The sequence below is a fragment of the Camelus bactrianus genome, chromosome 9 (assembly GCF_048773025.1).
Source record: "Camelus bactrianus isolate YW-2024 breed Bactrian camel chromosome 9, ASM4877302v1, whole genome shotgun sequence".
Taxonomy (NCBI): domain Eukaryota; kingdom Metazoa; phylum Chordata; class Mammalia; order Artiodactyla; family Camelidae; genus Camelus; species Camelus bactrianus.
This window is the reverse complement of record NC_133547.1, coordinates 38,808,869-38,829,757: the sequence shown is the minus strand read 5'-3', so window position 1 is coordinate 38,829,757 and position 20,889 is coordinate 38,808,869. Positions and strand designations below refer to the sequence as shown.

Genomic DNA, 20,889 nt, shown 5'->3' with positions numbered 1-20,889 from the left:
GGGGAAAATCATGATTTATGTCCCCACAACTTAGTGCAGGAAGCAGGCAAGACACCAACTATAACAATACAATGAGATAGATACTCCTATAGGCATAGATTTTGGGGGGAGCTCCCAAACTGTGAAATAATTAATTTTTCTTGAGACTGGGAGAGGGGAAAAAGATCAGGGAAGTTTCACAGAGGAGATGTTATATGAATTAGATGTTAAAGAATGAGTAGATTTTTCAGGCGGAAAAGATAGAATAGAAAGAAGGTAACAGTGGTACAATATGGTATCTCATGATTAAAACCTCATTTTATCCTTGGTATCCCTCTAATTATTTCTCTCTCCCTTTCCCTAAGACAAGAAATAGTTTTGTTACTCAAAGTATGGTCCATGAACCAGGAGCTTGAAAGACTGTAGACTCTCAGATTCCACCCCAGATCTACTGAAGCAGCATTTGCACTTTGACATGATTCCCAGGTAATTTGTGTATATATGTATATGTATATGTATATGTATATGTATATGTATATGTATATGTATATGTGTGTGTGTGTGTGTGTATATATATATATATATTATATATACAAATAATACATATATTAAATTTGAGAGGCATTGGGCTACATCTTGTGTCTCCATCTCTTTATCTCCCATTTAATCTTTTAAAAAGAGTTATTGTATTTTATAACGAACTATTGCATGTATATAGATAGTTTTAACAATCAAATAATTCTGTGAGGTTCTTAACAGAAAGTGGCAGGCCCCTTTTCTATCCCTCCCCATCTCCAACTAACCACTTCCTAGAATCAGGCACTTTTACATCTTTTAGCTATTTATTCTCATATTTACCTCCAGCTCTAAACTTAATATGGTCATATTACTATTTATAGATTTATCCATTTTAGAACTAACCTATATGTCTTATCACTGATGGTAAGAATTTAACTTTTTTACATTACTACTTTTAGTTTCCTTCCTTCCCCTCCTTCTGAAATAATTATGTATTCAATTTTGGTTAAACTAATATTTAGTGTTAATAGTGTTATGACTATAAACATTGTTCATTAAACCAAGTAGTGTACTTTAAAATTTTTTCCCTAGAGTTAATTATTGCTTGCTTTTTATTTTTTTAGGGGTTTTTTAGTACCTTTATCTATACCTAATCTTCCTTATCTCTCCAGTGGAACTATAAAAATCCTCTGAACATAGACAAACTATTCTATCAGTTCCATTTGTTTTCCTTGGAGTCCTTTCTTAAATTCCTGTTTCCTCCTATTCTAATCTGGGCTGGCTGCTCTATAGTCAGCTGACACAGCTGTCATCCTAGGACCTCCTGTTCCTATCATCTTGGAAAATTCTTTTGCCTTTCTTATGTCCTGAATTCTCAGTATCTAGGATCTCATGATCTTCTGCTTTGCGGCTTAATCTTTCATTTTTGTGGGGCATATCCTCCAAAAGCTTCTGGAAAGAGATGCATGCCAGGTATATGTCTGTTGGCATTCAGTACTGTTCATGGTCAGCCTCCTCCTGTATGTAGACACGGGAATTCTGGGAACTACGTTTCCCAGAATTCTTTGTCAGCAACGTTCTTGTTTAGAGTAAGCTAATGAAAGTACTCGTAAAGGATTTGAAAGGAGGAAGTGAGATAGAGTTTATTCTTCTTTCATAAGAAATAGTGATAGATTAATGTGAGCTTCTGCAAGTGGCTTTCTCACATTCACTTTAGACCTAGCCACGGTTGCTTTACCAGCATCTTTATGTGATTTCCTGATTGATGGGCAGCTCCTACCCACTTCTCTAGACCTTTCAACAATATGAGATCACTGTATTAGATCACTTCCTGCTTAGACTACCTATAACAGATTTTTTTTCCAGGCTGAACACTTACCAAGGGTGGTTCCAAGAACAAGATCTTTGAAAATAGGAATGTAGGCTTTGTTATCGGAGTTGCTATATTTGAAGTAGTGGTGACCTACTTAGTAGTGATATTGATTAATGACAAAAAAGTTACATAAATTACCTGTATTGCATAGAATGAAGTGCCTAATATTAAGGGTACAGTTTTGGGAGACCAAGGGATTGCTGTAATATGTGGATATTGTTGGAGTGAGAACTACAGGGCGTGTGAGGTAGATTAAATATTTCTCAGTGCACTGGAGAGATTACAGAAAGAAGTGATGACCTCAAGATTCTAAAATGTCTACTTAAGACACTGTCAGAAAATCAGAGTGCTACTGTGACTTCCGCAAAATAACTTCTTTTAGAATTACAGGACCAACGTAACCAAACACCAGACTAAAATTTTGCTCTTTTACGCACTAAAGAATTGCAAAACAAGTGAATTCACTGTTTTATGAGATCTACTATATGAAAGTTAAAATTAGCAAAGAGTGTGTTATGGTCTGAATCGTATCACCCCAAAATTCATATGGGGAAGCCCTTACTCCCTATGCGACTCTATTTGGAGACAAGTTCTTTAAAGAGGCAGTTAAGGTTAAATGGGGTCATAAGGGTGGAGCCCTAATCCAACATGACTGATGCCCTTAGAAAAAGAGGAAGAGACACCAGGGAAGACTGGCACAGAGTAAAGACAACATGAGGACACAGGGAGAAGGCAGCCATCTGCAAGGCAAGGAGAGGGGCCACAGGAGAAATGAAACCTGCCAACACCTTGATCTTGAACTTCCACCCTCCAGAACAATAGGAAGTGAATTTCTGTTGTTTAAGTCACCCTATCAGTGGTATTTTGTTATGACAGCCTTAGTAAAATAATACATCCTATCAGAGGATACTGCCTCTATCAAAACTTGGGGAAAGGCATTGGCCACAGGAGCCCCAGCTTTCTTGGAAAGCTCTCTGCTCTCTGTCATTAAAGACTGGGGCTGACAGCTGAAGATGCTGACATAGAAATGGGCTCTTTGATTTCAAAGTGGATGACGGATCTCAGAATCACAGACCAAGTAGATACTGCCAAGACAAGACTGACTAGTGATAATCAGAATGGTTTAATTACAGACATTTTTGAATATGGCCAAGTGATCATGGTGTCCCTAAGACTGAAATAGATGGGCAGTTTTACTTTTATGTAACAAGGTTTTACTTTATATATAAAATGTAAAAGTTCTAGGTCTGTGAGTAGAGGCTTAATTTTAATCACAATGGAGAGTTAATGCTATTCATCCTATTTCCAGACCTGAGCCAGTTCTCAAATCTGGAACTCTTTGAACAGTAGGAAAAGCCTGTCTTCTGGAGGAAGAAACCTGTGACATTGCTACAGCTGTATATTGTAAATCTTCTACAGAAAAATGTCCAGACTTTTCTGGGATTACTATATACTGCCTCTGAGCTGACACTATTTTCTAGGGTTCCAAAATGCCAGAATGGTCCACAGTTAGGGTAGAAGTCCATGCAGGTCTGATGATGATGTAGATTTTATTACTTTTGCCAAATATTCCATTTTCTCTCCCTGCAGTGCCTTCAAGATGGCGGAATTATATGTTGAACCGCAGAGTGGCATGTGATTTGCTTTGACTATGAAATGCGGGCAGTAATGACATATGTCATTTGGGGCAAAAGATTTAAGACACTTTTTTTTTTAAATTGAAGTGTAGTCAGTTATAATGTGTCAGTTTCTGTGTACAGCATAATATCCTAGTCATGCACATATATACCTATATTCGTTTTCATATTCTTTTTCTTTAAAGGTTATTACTAGATATTGAATATAGTTCCCTGTGCTGTACAGAAGAAATTTGTTAGTCACATTTTTTTAATGCTTTTCCATGTTTCTTTTCCCTCCCTTACAAGACAGGCAATGCTCCAGACAGCAGCTACTAGCCTGGAGTGAAGACACTGTAGGGTAGAGCCATATCTAACTAATGATAGCTTGTAAAATGAATAAGAAATTATGATTTGTTTTTGTAAGGCACCGATTCCTGTGGTTATTTGTTATTGTTGCATAACATAGACCATTTTGACAAATGTAGGTGGTAAGTGGAGTTTTGCCCCAAGTCTCCATCACAGTGGGCCCACTGGATCCACAGTTGTGTCTTGTGGTTATTTGCCCAGGACCTAAATGGATAGTTGGAATAGACATATTAAGAAACTAGCAAATATTCACTCTGACGTGCGGTTTAAGGTTTGTTACAATAGAATGGACAAATTTGTAAACCAAAAGCAATATTGAATCCTAGGGGAACTGCAGAGATTAATGTTACCATCAAAGACTTGAAAGATGCATGGGTGGTGATTCCTACAGGCAAACCTCAGAGGTATTGCAGGTTTGGTTCCAGACCACTGCAGTAAAGCCAGTCACGTGAAGTTTTTGGTTTCCCAGTGTAAAAGTTACGTTTACACTGTACTGTCTATGAAGTGTGCACTAGCAATATGTTTTTAAGATGTGCATGCCTGAATTTAAGAATATTTTATTGCTGAAAAATGCTAATCATCTGCGCCTTCAATGAGTTATAATAGTAACATCAAAGATCACTGTTCATAGATCACCACAGCAAATACAGTGATAATGAGAGAGTTTGAAATATTGTGAGAATTACCAAAATGTGACACAGAGACAAGAAGTGAGTAAATGCTGTTGGGGAAAAAAATGGTGTCATAGACTTGCTTGATGCAGGGTTACCACAGCCTTTAATTTGTAAAAAAAAAAAAAAAAAAGTAATCTGTGAAGCAGAGTAAAGTGAAATGCAATGAAACAAGGCATGCCTGTTACTTCTTCACTTGTCTTGTCCATTTGGCCTGTGCAGAAGACAGATCTATCCTGGATAATGAGAGTAGCTTATTATAAACTTAATTAGGTGATGCGTTTTATTTCTTCTGTTGTTCCTAATATTTTCTCTTTGCTGGAATAAATCAGCACAGCTCCTCACACCTCGTATGCAGCTGTTGGTCTGGAAAATACTTTGTTTCCTTAAACTGAGTAGCGAAGACCAGCAGAGCAGTTTGCTTTTACGTGACAGGGACAGAAATGCATCTCACTGTCTTCTTACCTGATTACTGCCCCAGATCCAGCAATGCATCCTCTACTTGCCGACTTTGAGTTGGGCCTCTCTTGATTCTGTGAAGAAGAATGGCTCTGCCTCTGCTTCTACTACCTCTGTAATTCTAGGTTTCTGGAATTTTTGTTTGTTCATTAGTTTTTTTTTTGTTTCCCAACTCTGGCTGCCTGTATGATTCGACTCACATCCCATCAAAAAGCCTGTCAAAGGCATTTGTCTGATGCCGCCTTGTCTTAACTTCATCACATCTATAGATTTATTCTTTTTAGGGTAGTGAGCATATTGGTAATCAGAAATTCTCTATAAAGATTTGAAAATTTGTTATTGTGAGAAAATTACACTTTCTAGGGAACTCCACACATTTCTACTTTAAGGGGAAAAGTAGAGAAACATTAGATCTTTTAGAAATTCTTGAGTGGATCTGATGCAGCTCACAGGGAAGAACTGACACTCCAGCTGCTCCTTAGAGTGGTGAGATATTACAGCAGGGATGCTGGGAATGGAAGACAGACAGGAAGCTGAGGGAGCCGGCGTGTGTGAAAGTTGAGACACACACACACACAGGGGTGGGAGAGAGAGAGAGAAGGTGCAGAAAGATGGGAGACTGAGAGAAATAGGGTAGATGCTGCTGTAGGTGGAGGAGATAGATAAAAGAGGTGATAGAAAAAGAGAATGTTACAGATGTTCACTGTTAATTAAGAATGCATTCCCCACTATCTTACTTACATGTCAAAAAAATTTTTTTTGAACAAGAAACCATGTTGAGGTGATAATTTAGGAACTGGGCATTTATGTGGGTTACATTTGTATATCTTTATTCTATTTCAGTGGGGTCTGGTAGAGAGGAAGTCAAACATGTGCCTAGTCTGTCCTTTTGAACTGGTTTTGAATTACACACTGAAAAACATCTGGATGGCTTCCTACTATCTTCTCATTGACTTTAAGGGTCATTCCCTTTTATTGCCGTATTTAACTTGTTTATTCCAACTTGAATATTAGGATCATTCTTTATAATGGAAAATATGGAAACAAAAGTGGAGGTGTCTTCTCTCTACTCTGTGTTGAGATTGTGCCATGTTACACAAGCTCTCATTGCTCTTAGTTTGTGGGCTACTTATGGAGGCTTTTAGTCTTCTGACATAATTTTTACAGATACAGAATTAAGGAAAACAGATACTGTTTCTACAAAGCCTATACTTGTAAGTATTCATTACAGGTTTTATGTGTCTATGTCTATTCTTTTTTTTTTTAATGTATAGTTTTAAGTTTGAGCTAATCAGAGAGATTTTATGCAATCTTATTTATTACTTTAAATGTCTCTACCTTCCTCCAACAAAGGACAGGATATCTAGGACTATATACCTAAAATTTCATACTTTTAAAATACCTGAGCCCTCTTGTGACAAATTCCTCTTTAGGATCTCTGATCATATCCATCTTTTCTCTAAAATAATCAAATATCCTATTTTCTCAAGCACCTGGTGCATGTCTAACAGTTTGCAGCTTTCTTTTCTTTCCCTATTAAAGATTCTAAATTCCCTAAAAAACTAAAAACAGAGTTACCATATGCTCCAGCAATCCCATTCCTGGGCATATATCTGGAGAAAACTCTAATTCAAAAAGATACATGCACCCCAATGTTCATAGCAGCACTATTTACAATAGTCAAGACATGGAAGCAACCTAAATGTCCACTGACAGATGACTGGATAAAGGAGTTGTGGTATATTTATACAACAGAATATTACTCAGCCATAAAAAATAAAAAATAATAAAATAATGCCATTTGCAGCAACATGGATGGACCTAGGGATTATCATACTGCATTAAATAAGACAGAGAAAGACAAATATCATATGATACCACTTATAGGTGGAATCTTAAAAATGAGACAAATGAACTTATTTACAGAACAGAAACAGATTCATAAACATAGAAAACAAACTTAGGGTTACCAAGGGGAAAAGGGGGTGGAGGGATAAGTTAGGAGTTTGGGATTAGCAGATACAAACTACTATATACAGAAGAGATAAACAACAAGTTTCTATTTTATAACACAGGGAACTATGGTCAATATCTTATGATAATCTATAATAAAAAAGAATATGGAAAAGAATATACATATGAAAAGAATATATATATAGATATATCTATATATATATCTATATATAGATATATCTGAATCACTATGCTATACACTAGAAACTAACACAATATTGAAAATCAACTCTACTTCAATAAAAAATAAAATGACCTGTTCTATCCAATCACCAACCACATTTCCCTTATTTCCCAGAATTAGGTCTGGAACATCGGTTCCCTTTGTGGCTTCCTGTGTCTTCTGAGAGATGAAATTACCAGCAGGGAAAGTACAGACTGAATCTGATACTCGATTTTCAGCAGAAGGGAACTTTTAGAAGCTGTGGATGTCATTAGTCCAACTGAACGCTAGCCTGAATTTGTAACCTCTTTTAGAAGAGCAGCGACCTTCATCTAGCCTGGGGCTCTATGGAGCATGCCCACAGCCATTTAATTTGTGTTGTTTCTATTTTTATCCCCAACTAAATACCTTCTAATTTGCATATATTGTCAGAATCCTGGATTTCCAGACAAGGCTTTACTGACTTACTCTGGAACGTTGCCATTTCTTTGCCTCTTTTCTTGTGTATTTGCCTTTTATTAACAAGATAAGCCCTTCCAATATTAGGATATGAGTTCCATCTTTGCAAGTCTCACATTGTGTTTATTACACTCCATGAAAGTTGCCTGTTTACTTGGCCTATTCTTTATTCTCTGTATTCTCCACTTTTAGTCTGGTCAAAAATATTATAAATCAGTAGGTTTGAATTTACAGAGTCATATTACGTAGGGTGAGAAATGCTAGCTGCTATGTCAAACAAACCATCACATCTCAATGGCTTAATAGAGTAAAGGTTTAATTCTTGCCCCTGCAAAGTCCAAAGCAAATGTTTCTACTCGGTAGGCAGGAGTCCATGTGGTTGTTTGCAGACCTAGTCACCTTCATCTTGTGGAATATTCTTAGAATCCTGTCCATTCACCCAGTAGGTAAGGAAAGACAGAGAGAGGGCAGAGGAGCCCTCAGCAGTTTTTATGGTTCAGATCTCGAAGTGGATTTGGTTACTTCTGCCCTCATGACATTGGCCAGAACTCAGCACATGGCTACACCCTGTTGCAGGGGAGTCCGGGAAGTGTAGACTAGCTGTGGGCCCAGGAGGGAAGAGAAACAGACTTGGTAAACAACCAGCCAGTCTCTGCCATCGTTGTTTATATTGTACAGTTATACAAAATATAAGATTTCTTGAGAGTTCTACATTTTGCTTTAAAGTAATTTTCTAGTGGCCTTTTATGGTTCCCCTCCATGCCTACATTATAGTGGCCATGTTATAGCAGCTGCCCAGTTTGTGGTTTATATTTCTGCCAGTACACCCTACAGAGCTTCAGTAAATGTATCTTAAAATACTGTTTTCGTCATGTCCTTTTCCTGTCTTTCCTTAATATCTAACTTTTCATAATTTCCCCATAATCTGGCTTCATTTTACTTATCCAATCTCATCTCCCATTAATCTCTATTCATAGCTGTAAATTCATGACCTGTGAGCTGTAAGTTTATGTGGTATTTGGCCTCTAAACCCCTAAATCCTGTGCTGCTGTAGTCCTCTTCCTTAATCCCACGGTACTATCCATGGCGGAAGGCTGGGAAAATGACACTCTTCAATGTCGTGAGCATCGGTTAGTTCTTCCTACATAAAAAGGATGCCAAAACTTAGTGACTTAAAGCAGCAAACATTGATTATTCCTCAGGATCCTGGGGGTTGCTGGTCAGTTCTTTTGGTGCCGGATGGCTCAGCTGGAGTGGATGCCTGAGAATGGCCTTGCTCACATATCAGAGGCTTCAGCCAGGATGGCTGGGAACATCTCAGGCCCTTCTCTGCATTGTCTCTTTTCCTCCAGCATCTGGCCTGGGTTGTTCACTTGGTGGCAAAGGGGTTCCAAGCAGCAAGTGGTGGAAAGCTCTAACATACACATTCTTTTCATGTCTCTGTTGGCATCATCTTAACAGGCAGGCTGAGGAAAAGTAAAGGAGAGGCTCCTCCTGATTCGCAGAAGATGGAGCAGGAAAGAGAAACGTGGAAGATTCCCTGGAGCAGGGAGTTTTGACACGATGGGGGAGTAGAAAGTGGGAGTGCCTTCTTGTTGGCATTCAGTACCACAAAGAGTGAAGCTACTTGTGGGAAATTAATGAGTATGAGAACAGTGCCAAGGTAGGAAGAAGGGTCCTATATGGGAGGCCAATGATAATGATTTTCTCTCCACCCCCTTCTAAGTTTACTTCTACCCGACTTGGTGATGTGCTGTCTTGTTTAGAATGCCATCCTGGCTTCTGCAACTGTTCAGAACTTGTAGGTCCTTTCTTTCAGATGCTCCTAGTTGCCTGTCTAATGTACATTCTCTTCTTCTTCATTGCTAGCAGAATCCCAGTTTTGTTTGGTGCATTAATTTACATTTTGCCAGCTTTCTTTGGGCTAGGAATGGTTAGGTGACACAGTTCTGGTTAATCTGCTGGGATGTCCAGTAAATTTTTGCCTTCCTGATATAGGTACCACGTTTCCCTCTTTGTTCCTTTCTTCTTCCTATCTTAGGCTGGAGATGGAGCAACTATCTTCTGGCTATGAGGCAACTGTAAGGCTGAACGGATGTTAAGGATGGAATGCCCAACGTTAAAAGGATCCCAAAGACTTGATGTCACAGATTCACTGTAATCAGTCTGGCTTGCCCACTTCCACACTCTTTGTGGTGTGAAAACAATAAGTGACTCTATTTGCTTACATCATTGTAATAGCTTTCTGTTACACGCAGACAGACAATCTGCAACTGACACAGCCTTCAAAGCCTTTCACATGTGTCATCTCCCCCGTGAAGCCCTCTCTGTTTAATAACTATTGATTCCTCTTCTTCCTGACCACTGCAGCACCCCAGCAATTAGTTTCCTATTGCTGCTGTAACAAATTACCCTGGACTTAGTGAATGGATTAAAACATCAGAACTCTTTGTTATCTTACAGTTCTGGAAGAAATCTAAAATGAAATCGTAAGTCTGTGTTCTTTATAGAGATTCTAGGAAAGAATCCATTTCTTTGCCTTTTCTAGTTTCTAGAGGCTGCAACCTTCTTTGGCTTGTTACCCTACATCATTCCAACCTCTGCTTCTTTGGTCATGTCTGACTCCCCTTCTGTCCTCTTATAAGGACCTCTGTGATTATTCAGAATAATCCAGGGTAATCACTTCATCTCAAAATCCTTAAATTAATCACACCCACAGAGGTAACATATGTCCATATTAAAATATGGACATCTTTGGGGGACCATTCTGCCTACCAGATATGCCCTATGTTTGTAAATCTATAATATATTTTAATCCACAACTGCATTTAATTTAGCTCTGTATTTTACATCATTTGTAATTATTTTGTGGGAAGTCTCATTTTCTTGTCCAGGCATAAATGCCCTGGGGGCATATATCCTCCACAGAGCTGGGCACATACCAGTTGATTTCAGAATTTCATCCTATGCATTGGCAAATACTATCTATCTCTTTGGTGTAAATACAAACACCAAAACATCTTTATTTTAATTGATTACAATGAAAATGTATTCATTCTACTTGTTTCCCAGAGGTCTCAATTTGCATTATGTAATACAAATATATAAACTCTTATAATAGGCCTAAGATGGAAACTAGTCTTTATTTGTGCCTTTTAACCAAGTTTCAGGAAGAGTCAATGGTGTTTGCTTCGTTTGGGCACCAGTAATGGGGTATTTGAATTATTTAGCCTTTGTATATTTCTTTTCAAATTCTTTTTGTTTGGTTAACTGATTCTTAGACTTTTTTTAATAAAAAATTTTCAACACACAGAAAAGTATGGAGAATTGTTCAGTGAATAACCGTACACCCAAAACCTAGACTGAGCAACATACGCACATATACATAACTTTTTTGGCTGACCCATTTTAAGATAAATTACAAATAATTTTTACTCAATGCCTAAAAAAGTGATAGTTTATATACATTTCCTCTGTTTCTTGAGACTCATTAAATTGTGGTTGGAGTTGATGAACATCTTGCTATATTATAGGTTTTCCTTTTAAAAAAAAAAATCTGACGTGCCTCAGGTCACTATAGACCGCGGCCTTCCTCTCACCCACGAGAACATCTGTAAACAATTGCTTTTGTCTTTTAAACACATGATTGACTTTTACTAAATTTTATTTTAATAACCATAGCTCCACATCCCTCTTAATTTCTTAACTAGTTTCCTGGAAAAAAAATCACTTCATTCCCATTTAATTTGGGGTCAAATCTCATTCCAACTTTCTACAACAATGTTTGCATGCTAGGAGATTAAAGGAGTAATTGCTTTGGTCTCCGTGTTTTCTATCCTGTCATATTTGTACCACATTTGTACCAGTTTCTGACCGCTTTGTTTCTTTCTCAGAAGAAAGAATTTGGACATAATTTAACTCAACTTCCACTTATGCAATTCCTTTGCTCTTGCTTTTGCTAAGGGAATTATGAGTATTCTTCTTGGATTTCTCCAAAATTTTTTGGCATTATTAGAACCACTTGATGTCAACCTTAAGAATAATGACAATATCAAAACCACAACGAGCTTCTACCTCACACCTGTTAGAGTGGCTGTCATCAAAAAGACAGCACATGACTGCAGGCAAAGATGTGAAGAAAAGGGAACCCCGTGCGCTGTTGGTGGGAATGTAAATTGGTGCAGCCACAATGGAAAACAGTATTGAGGTTCCTTGAAAAATTAAAAATTGAACTGTCATATAATCAGCAGTTTCACCTCAGAAAGTATTTACTTGAAGAAAACAAAAACACTAATTCGAGAAGATATATTCTCTCTAGTGTTTATTGCAGTATTATGTACAATAGCCAAGATATGAAAGCAACCCAAGTGTGTAACAATTGACAAGTGAATAAAGAAGATATGGCATATATATGTGTGTGTGTGTGTGTGTGTGTGTGTGTGTGTGTGTAACAGAATATTACTCAGTCATAAAAAATGAAATCTTGCCATTTGCAACAACATGCATGAATCTGGAGGATATTGTGCTAAGTGCAATAAAGTAAGACAGAGAAGGACAAATACAACATGACCTGACTTATGTGTGAAATCTAAACAACAAGCAAAACAAAACAAAACAAAACAGACTCATAGATACAAAGAACAAACAGGTGGTTGCCAGAAGGGAGTGGGGGTGGGAGGGTGGGGGAAATAGGTGAAGGGACTTAAGAGGTACAAACCTCCAGTTGTATAGTAAACAAGTCACAGGGATGTAATATACTTTGGCTATTAGTAAGTCAGATAGCTGCTGTTACCAGAACTTTGGGTTGTTTGGATGAGCAAAGTGTATTGCTTATGAAAATCTTTAGGGGGCTGAATTGGTTAGTATTCTCCCTCTCCCTGTTTCTTTCCACTTCTAGCCAGGATAAAGAGTCACAGAGCGACTTTACCCCGTGCCTAGGTGAGAAGGCTCCTGGTCATTAGTCTAATAAAATGGTTTGTCTTTCTAAATGTAAATCCTTTTCTATGCTTTAGCAAAGACATTCTCAGGCGCTATTCCCTCTTTCCATCTCAAGACTTTAAACTTCAGTTTAACCAATGACTATAGGAAAGTTCTACCAGCATTGTCATTTAAAATATTTTACAAAGTAATCAGGATCTTTTTTTTTTTCTTTGTCTCAGGTAATCCTTCTTTTTAGCATAATTTATGGCTTTAATTAGTGTAAAAATCCTCATCCCTTTCTGTTTTTAAGTGTTCTTATTTTATCTTTAAAAAGCCAACAGTAAACAATAGAGTTCGAATCTATTGTTTCCCACCATAAATTTTGGTCACAAGTATGCCTCATCTGGAAAAAACAAATGATCTAAGTACTGCCATGAAACTAAGTACTGTCATGAAAAGGCTGTAGTCTCTGATATTTTCATCTGAGCATTACCTGTCATAAGACCATTCCACTGTGATAGTATAAGCAAATATCATAAAATAATAAATATTATTTCTATTCATATTGAACTAGTGGAGTTTGAAGAATTCTCAAAATGATCCAAAACTGGTGTTTTATTTTCAGTATTTGATTTCATTTGAGACCACAAAAATCAACTAGTCAGCTACATTTAATGTAACTCAGATTCACTTTCTAAAATGTCTTAATAACCTTAAATAATGGAACATTTAGAGGAACATTCCTTCTAAGAAAGGAATGTTTTACACCTGGAACAACAGAAAAAAATGCTTTGTGTAAAGAATTCAAACAACAGGGTTCTTAGAAGACTATTACTGTTCTGACACCAATTGTCTTGACACCCACTAGGTGTCCTGCAATTTAATTCACCTTCTGACACGAATTCTCAAGGTTAGCCTCAGACCCCACGGGTTTAAGGACTCAGTCCTCCTCAGGACAGCACCCACTTCAGACTTCAGCCACAAGTCTCAGGGACTATACCCACTTCTGAAAACCAGCCATAAATTTGGGGGTTTCCATGACCCTCTCAGGTTCAGGAGTTTGCTAGAACGACTCACTGAGGTCACTAAAAGCCTTATGCTCACTATTACAGTTTCATCAGAAAGGATACAGATCAAGAATGGCCAAATGGAAGACACTCATGGGGCGAGGTCTGGGGGATGGGGGCTCAGAGCTTCTCTGTGTCCTCTTTTCATGGAATCCCAGCATGTTAGCCTCCCAGCACATCAATATGTTCACCAACCAGAAGATCTTCCAAGCTTGGGTCCAGAGTTATTATTGGGGTTTCTCTACCTGGGCATGGTTGAGTAAATCTTGGCCACATGAGTGAACCCAGTCTCCAGCACCCTGCCCTCCCTGGAGATCCAGCTGCCCAAAGTTCCAACCCTCTAATCATGTGACTGTTCTTTTTGATGGTCAGTCCTTATCCTGAAGGTATCAAGGCATCCACCAAGAGTCACCTCGTTGCAAAGACACGTCTTCACTCAGTGTATTAATGTGTTGAGGCTGCTGTACAAAGTACCACAGACTGGGTGGCTTGAATGACAGAAATTAATTTTCTCACAATTCTGGAGGCTAGAAATCCAAGATCAAGGTGTTGGCAAATTTAATTTCTTCTGAGTCGTCTCCTTGCCCTGAAGATGGCTCTCTTCTCTGGGTGTCTTCTCATGGTCTCCCCTCGGTGTATGTCTGTGTCCTCATCTCTTCTTATGAGGACACCAGTCATGTTGGATCAGGGCCCCACCCTTACAACCTCATTTACCTCAGTTACCTCTTCAAAGATGCTGTCTCCAAATACAGTCACATCCCGAAGTAATGAGGGTTAGGACCTCAATAAACTTTGGGGTGACACAACTTAGCCCAGTACACTCAGGAGATTCCAAGGACTTTTGAAGCTCTGTTCTAGGAACCAGGGACAATGACCAGGCACAGTCTTTATTGCACCACAGTCTTCACGTATTTCATTTGCTCTTCTCCCTCAGAGAAACACCTCTAAGATTTGACTAATGACTATGTGCTAGAGATAAACTCAAGCAAGTGGTTTTGTTTTTGCTGCCTAGAGATTTGTGGGCAGCCCCGTTTTTGGAAGGAATGCACTGTCTGCTCCTGGAACCATGCTCTAAAGCCTCTGAGGAACACCATGCTTAATTCTCTGCACAGGAAGAAAACCAGGAGGGGGCTGAAGGGAGAATTTCTTTATTTCAGACCCATTTTCTTATTTTATTTTACTTTATTTTATTTTTTTAAACTTTTTTTTTTTTACTGAGTTATAGTCATTTTACAGTGTTATGTTAAATTCCAGTGTAGAGCACAATTTTTCAGTTATACATGAACATACATATATTCATTGTCACATTTTTTTCGCTGTGACCTACCACAAGATCTTGTATATATTTCCCTGTGCTATACAGTATAATCTTGTTTATGTATTCTACATATGCCTGTCAGTATCTACAGATTTTGAACTCCCAGTCTATCCCTTCCCACCCCCCTCCACCTTGGCAACCACAAGTTTGTATTCTATGTCTATGAGTCTGTTTCTGTTTTTTATTTATGTTGTGTTTTGTTTTGCTTTGTTTTGTTTTAGATTCCACATATGAGTGATTTCATATGGTATTTTTCTTTCTCTTTCTGGCTTCACTTAGAATGACATTCTCCAGGGACATCCATGTTGCTGCAAATGGCGTTATGTTGTCATTTTTATGGCTGAGTAGTATTCCATTGTAGAAATATACCACAGCTTCTTTATCCAGTCATCTGTTGATGGACATTTAGTCTGTTTCCATGTCTTGGCTATTGTAAATAGTGCTGCTATGAACATTGGGGTGCAGGTGTCTTTTTGAAGTAGAGTTCCTTCTGGATATATGCCCAGGAGTGGGATTACTGTCAGACCCATTTTCTGCTGTTCACTTCAGCACTTCTTGGTATCTTACACATCCTTTCTTCCAACTCAGGCTCTCTTCTGTCTACACTAGTCAAACGAGTTCAGGAATAGCTCTCTCCACATTTGATCTGAGTATAAACTTAAATCAGCATGTTATCTCTCCCTAGGATATTTGCTCTGAAGTCTCACATCCTTACACTCTTGAAATTACCCCAAAGTGGTGGCCTCCTGACTATGAGGTTGGGGCTCACTACAAGGTGAGTGTTATTTCTAGGTTTTTTTCCCTTTATAATTATCTTAGTTCTGAACTTCCCAACTGTAGGATCATAAAACTTCTCAAATTCATTTCCATTTTTTAATATGTATGTCCCTTATCAAAGTACAGATGCTGTTATTTTGATAGGAACTTTATCCACATTGCTTGTTACAACTCTGAAAGTTTTATTTAGGTCCTGCCTTCCCTTCACCTTGTGATTCCTGAGGGCAGGCAGGGAACAGAGTTGAGGTGGGAACTTCTCCTATTCGTTTCTCGGGGTGAGATGCGTGGCTGAATTTGACTTAAAGACTGTTACAGAATTATTTTATTTTAGACTTGAGAAGGGCACTGAGACTGTCCCATGAGTGGAGGTGTAAGTACTTGGTAAAATAGTTGTAGGAAGACAACATTCTATGGATGGTTAATAAGCATTTGCTCACATGTTTGTGAGATCCTAGAGGGGAACCATGCACAAGTGCAAATTTCATTTATTCATTCTGGTTTAATTACTTGAAGGAATAGCTTATCCTGACACCAATTCAGAAGCATGGCAGCCTAGGACAGCAGCCCGTATGACAACATCTTGAGTGCATCCGTTTATTTTCCTTTTGTGTGAGTTCATTTTTTCCACGTTATTCAATGGATGTATATAAAGAGAATTCTACATTCCAATACCTGATAGAAAGAAACCATCTTGTTTAAAATAGATGGTCTGAAAGTCATTGAAGAAATTCTCCCTTATATGAAGGAGTGAGGATTTTGTTAGTTTTCATGATCTCAGTAATTGTCTGTAGGAAATGCATCAGGCAATTTTTTTTCTCATTTGTAAAATAAAATGGTTGCCAGAGATAATCTCCAACTATTTTCCAACTTTAAAATTCTAGGATTCTGTAGTCTTGGTCATGATTTCTATATCCCAGAAGAATAAGTTTCAAATATAATTGATGTTTATGGGATAGAATTTTATCCCAGTTGAAAAACTTGTTGTAAGGCACATGAACCTGGTTTTTCAATATTGCCCTGGGTTCTAAGATGCCGAGGTTGCCAGACAGAGGCTGGCCACAGTTACTGTTTCTTAATAGATATCAGGATGTTTTTGGCCATTTCCACAAGCCATAGAGAGGCCAGATCCAAGGAAGTCTTTCTTCCTCAAATGACTCTTATACCTGCCGTGAAACCAGAAATGCAGAGATGTATTCTTGTTACTTAAGTCTTGTTCTCTGTCTAGCCCATTAGTATGAATAACAAACTAGATGTTCTGGGCTTTTCCCTTGAGTCAACAAAGATGCTTTTGGCTGTAACAGAATACCCAAATAAAAGTGACTTAACCAGTAAAGAATTAGTTTTCTCACAAAGTCTCAGAATTGGTTAAGTGGGCTCCAGGTGAGCTTCTTTCATACTCTTTGGCTTTTCCCTCATGGGCACAAAATGGCTGCAGCAGCTCCAAGCATCATGTCCTTTCATGAAAATGTCCAAAGGCAGAAAGGAGAGTTTGTTTCCACGAATCTCCTTTTATCAGGGAGGACACCTTTCTCTGAGGCCTCCAGCAGACTTCCCCTTATAGGCTGACACTGTGTTATATCCCTGAGCCTGTGGCTGTTCAGCGATGTAAGCAGCATCCTACATCCTGTTAGCAAAGAAAAGGGTGGTGGGAATGCATTGAGGAAGCAGTCAGTCATGCCTGCCTCATCTTTCCTGGCCAAAAAACTTGACAATGGATCTAATTGGAAGGGAAGATATGGAAGGTATTTTGTTCACATGTATATATGTCAGGGGTACCCCTGCATGCTTTTGACCCACTGCCCTCCATTTCCAAGGGCCCTGGATAACCATTGGTAAAGCTGAAGTCGAGCCTGTGGATAGTGTGGCATAAGAGCAAGGGACAGAGACGCCACTGAGAGAATGGAGTGGGGAGGCCCAGGTGGAGGTTGAGAATGAGGCTGGGGCTCACGGAAAGAGTGGGGCTGCAGGCAGGGCAGGCAGCAGTGGGTGGGAATTCTAGTCTTGCATGTGCTGATATGTGGTGTGTTTGACCTTGCTGAGCATCAGGGAAATCTGTAACAGATTCCTGTAATAGCTTGCACGGGAGTGCAGCCCCCCTGACATTTTACATATCTGTAGGATGTTTCGTCACAGATAATGAACCAGAAAGTGTGTAATTATCTTAATTCTCTGACTTACTGCCCAGGGGTGGATGATCTAGATACAAATAATGGGCTCTTGACTTCTGATGTTGGATTTGCTTTCTTGGGATTAGGGATCATCAAAATGGGTGTCGTTCTATTTTAAAAGCCTATTTTGGTATCCCTGTAACGTGTAATTAACTTGCTCATGTAATTTGCTCAAGTTCAGTCAAGTTTTTGACTTGAAGTCATTGTGAGGGTTAATGGGTGAGTGCTTGAATGAGAGCACAAGCATGTAGGGATGAGGGTTGGAAGACTTAAGTGAGATGTGCAGGTGAGGCTGCCTAGCATACACAGTAGGCACTCAGTAAATGTTTGCTTCCTTCCCTCATCTGGCTCTCTCCCTAACTACCGTTTCCCCAGATTCTCAGTAAAATGATCAATGATCTCACCCTCTATTTTGGAGCATCTTCTGCCCCTAACCTCCAAAAGTAGGGAAAATATCCAAGACAAAATAAAAGAAATGGAAAGATGGAAGGAAGGGAAGGGTTCTTCATCATGCACTGTGTTAACACCTGTATTACCTGTGTTAGGGATTCTAAGGTGAGTTAAGACACATATTCCAATCTGAAGGAGCTCACACTCCAGGAAGGGAGACTAGGAGAGAAATAATGTGAGGTTTGACGAGAACAGAGGTAGAAACTTGCACGGGGTGCAGGTGAGCACTTGGAAGGGGCACCTAATGTACACTGGGTAGGGTGATGGTGGGGGCATCAGGGAAATGATACCTAGTGGGGGGGCTCGCCCCTCACACCTCTGCCGGCCACAGCTCTTAGGACCCTTGCTACCCAAGAGGGAGACTGAAGTAGAAGATACTGATTTTTCCAGAAGTCCTGGAGCAAGCCAAGGATGTATGTAGTTGTAGGGGTTGGGGCTATAACATGTATCAGGAGGCTTCTAGGCGGCCCCCTTTCCTGGGAACATACTGAATTCTGGTGCTCGTTTTAGGGAAATGTATGAAACAACATGCCTAAGCCATAACCTTTGGGTTCTGGTTTGGTAGACCTGGATATGAACCAGATCTGCTGAATCCAGCTCTGGGGTGTAGCCAGGACAGGCAAATGGCCAGAACAGGATGAGAAAAGTGCTGAGAGAAATGGCACTACCTACTACTTATTCTCGCATCATCTAATTCAATCTTCAAAACTCTTTGAGGGAGAGACCAAATAGATCTTTCATAGACAAGGAAACTAAACTTAGAGAAGGTAAGTGACATGTCCGAAGTTACCCAGCTGGTGCCTGCTAAGATGAGTCTCGTGGTGGGCTCTCCTCAGCCCAAGTCTTTGGTGCCTTCCATTATGCAGCAATTAAATCATTCGTGTCCCATCTCTTCGAAAAAGGTGTAGGCATGTGTGTACGTCTCTGTATGTGTGTGTACACGCAATAATATGTTAGGAAATCAGGACCATGGATTGCAAGAGTAGCCAATACAATATAGACTTCTGCTTGAACATCAGCTTTTGCTGAGTTTCCTGGTGCCCAGAGCAAAAAGAGAAACTGTCTAAATAAAAGTTCTCACTATTGCAAAGGATGAAACATTACAGAGGAAACATTTTCTCTGAAAAAGAGGATTTCTTTATTCTGAGGTTTTTTTTTCTGATCATAAAGTTCCTCAAGAAAGTTATAGATTTTGTTTATTTCTAACAATTCTCAGTGGGATCTTGCAAGGGAAACTGAACCATCCAATGAGCAATGTTCTCCACTGGAGTTAGCTAACAAATACAAGAGTATTTTGTACTTTAGTAACAAATACGAACTGCAAACAGTAGTCACTGGCCATAGGTGCCCATGGAACTCTTGAAATGTGCCTTAAGTGTAAATGTTTCCAAGTCTTAGTGAAAAAGAATAAAATGAACTATAAAATTTTTATATAGATTGTACATTGACGTAGAATAAGACTGGATTTGTTGAGTAAAACAAATTATTAAAATTAATTTCACTTCTTAAATTTAGTTGACTTGGATTTTTTGCCTTTAATGTATTCAAGTAAAGTGGTAGTTTATTGTGCACTTGGTACATACCAAGATTATCTTAATAATTACTATGTGGGTTTCTGAATTTATTGGGGAAATTGGTTAAGTAACTTAAGGGGTCAATTTTATTGATCTATATTTTAGGAAAGCAGAACAAATCTTGCCAATGTCTAGCTCCATTTTATCCCACTATTTTCTGTCTCCATGTTTAGTTGGTAATATTTTCCGAATTAAGTTTAGGGTCATGCCCTTTGTGGAAACTGTTCATCTAGATCTAGAATGTTTTGAGAAGGATTAGCCCTAAAAACTCAGCTTCAGAATTCTTAGATTATATATACAGAGCTCATTAGAACTTCTGACTACTTCAAGGATGTAAGTTATGTGTGTTTCCCTAGCATCAGCCAACATGAGGCAGGTAAAGGACAGAGGGACTGGGCACCAGCTGCAGAGGCTTCCATAAGCCTCCCTCAGAAGGGCAGGGAGAGACCTGCTTGCCAAAGTTCTGTTGGAACCACGAGCCCAATTAGTTTCTTGCTTCTCATCCCTGTTAGAGCTAGCCACCACCCAAAACATAAGCCCTCTGCACATGCTTCCTCGCATGTAGCCCATCCCGTGTTGTTCTGAGCATTTCAGCCCCTGGTTCTTCCTCCCACCGTGGGGCCTTCTGCCAATCCTCCCAGCGTGTCCCCTGCAATCCCTGTGCAGCTGTAAACCCCCCGCCCCCTCACACACTTGTTTACCACAGAATGTTCCCTCCACTTCCTCACCTTCACTGAAACCCAGCTCTTACAGAGTCTCCAGGAGAGCTTGCTCTTTCTCCCAGGTCCCAGAGACCAAAGAGAGGGAAGCAACAGGAGCGTTCTCTCAGCCTCCCTCTGATACTTGCCATCTTTTCTCTGGGTGCAAAGGAAACCCCCCTCACTGAGGCTCCTCCCTCCCCTCTCCTCACTGCTCTCACAAAAGGTAACCGCTGGCCACAGGTGCCCTATGGAACTCTTTTTTGAGGAGGGGCAGGTAATTAGTTTCTTGAATTA

General features: G+C 39.3%; 1 long non-coding RNA gene across 3 annotated transcripts in view; it reads left to right on the top strand.

Annotated features, from left to right (window-relative positions):
- LOC123614277 (uncharacterized) overlaps window positions 1-20,889 on the top strand; it is a 74,416-nt gene that overhangs the window by 34,032 nt on the left and 19,495 nt on the right. For 2 of the 3 annotated variants that reach the window (XR_012509159.1, XR_012509160.1), the window contains exons 2-3: window positions 345-465; window positions 15,611-15,700. This is a non-coding gene — a long non-coding RNA (uncharacterized LOC123614277). The remainder of the gene's footprint in view (window positions 1-344; window positions 466-15,610; window positions 15,701-20,889) is intronic. The other variant, XR_012509161.1, reaches the window with a different exon arrangement.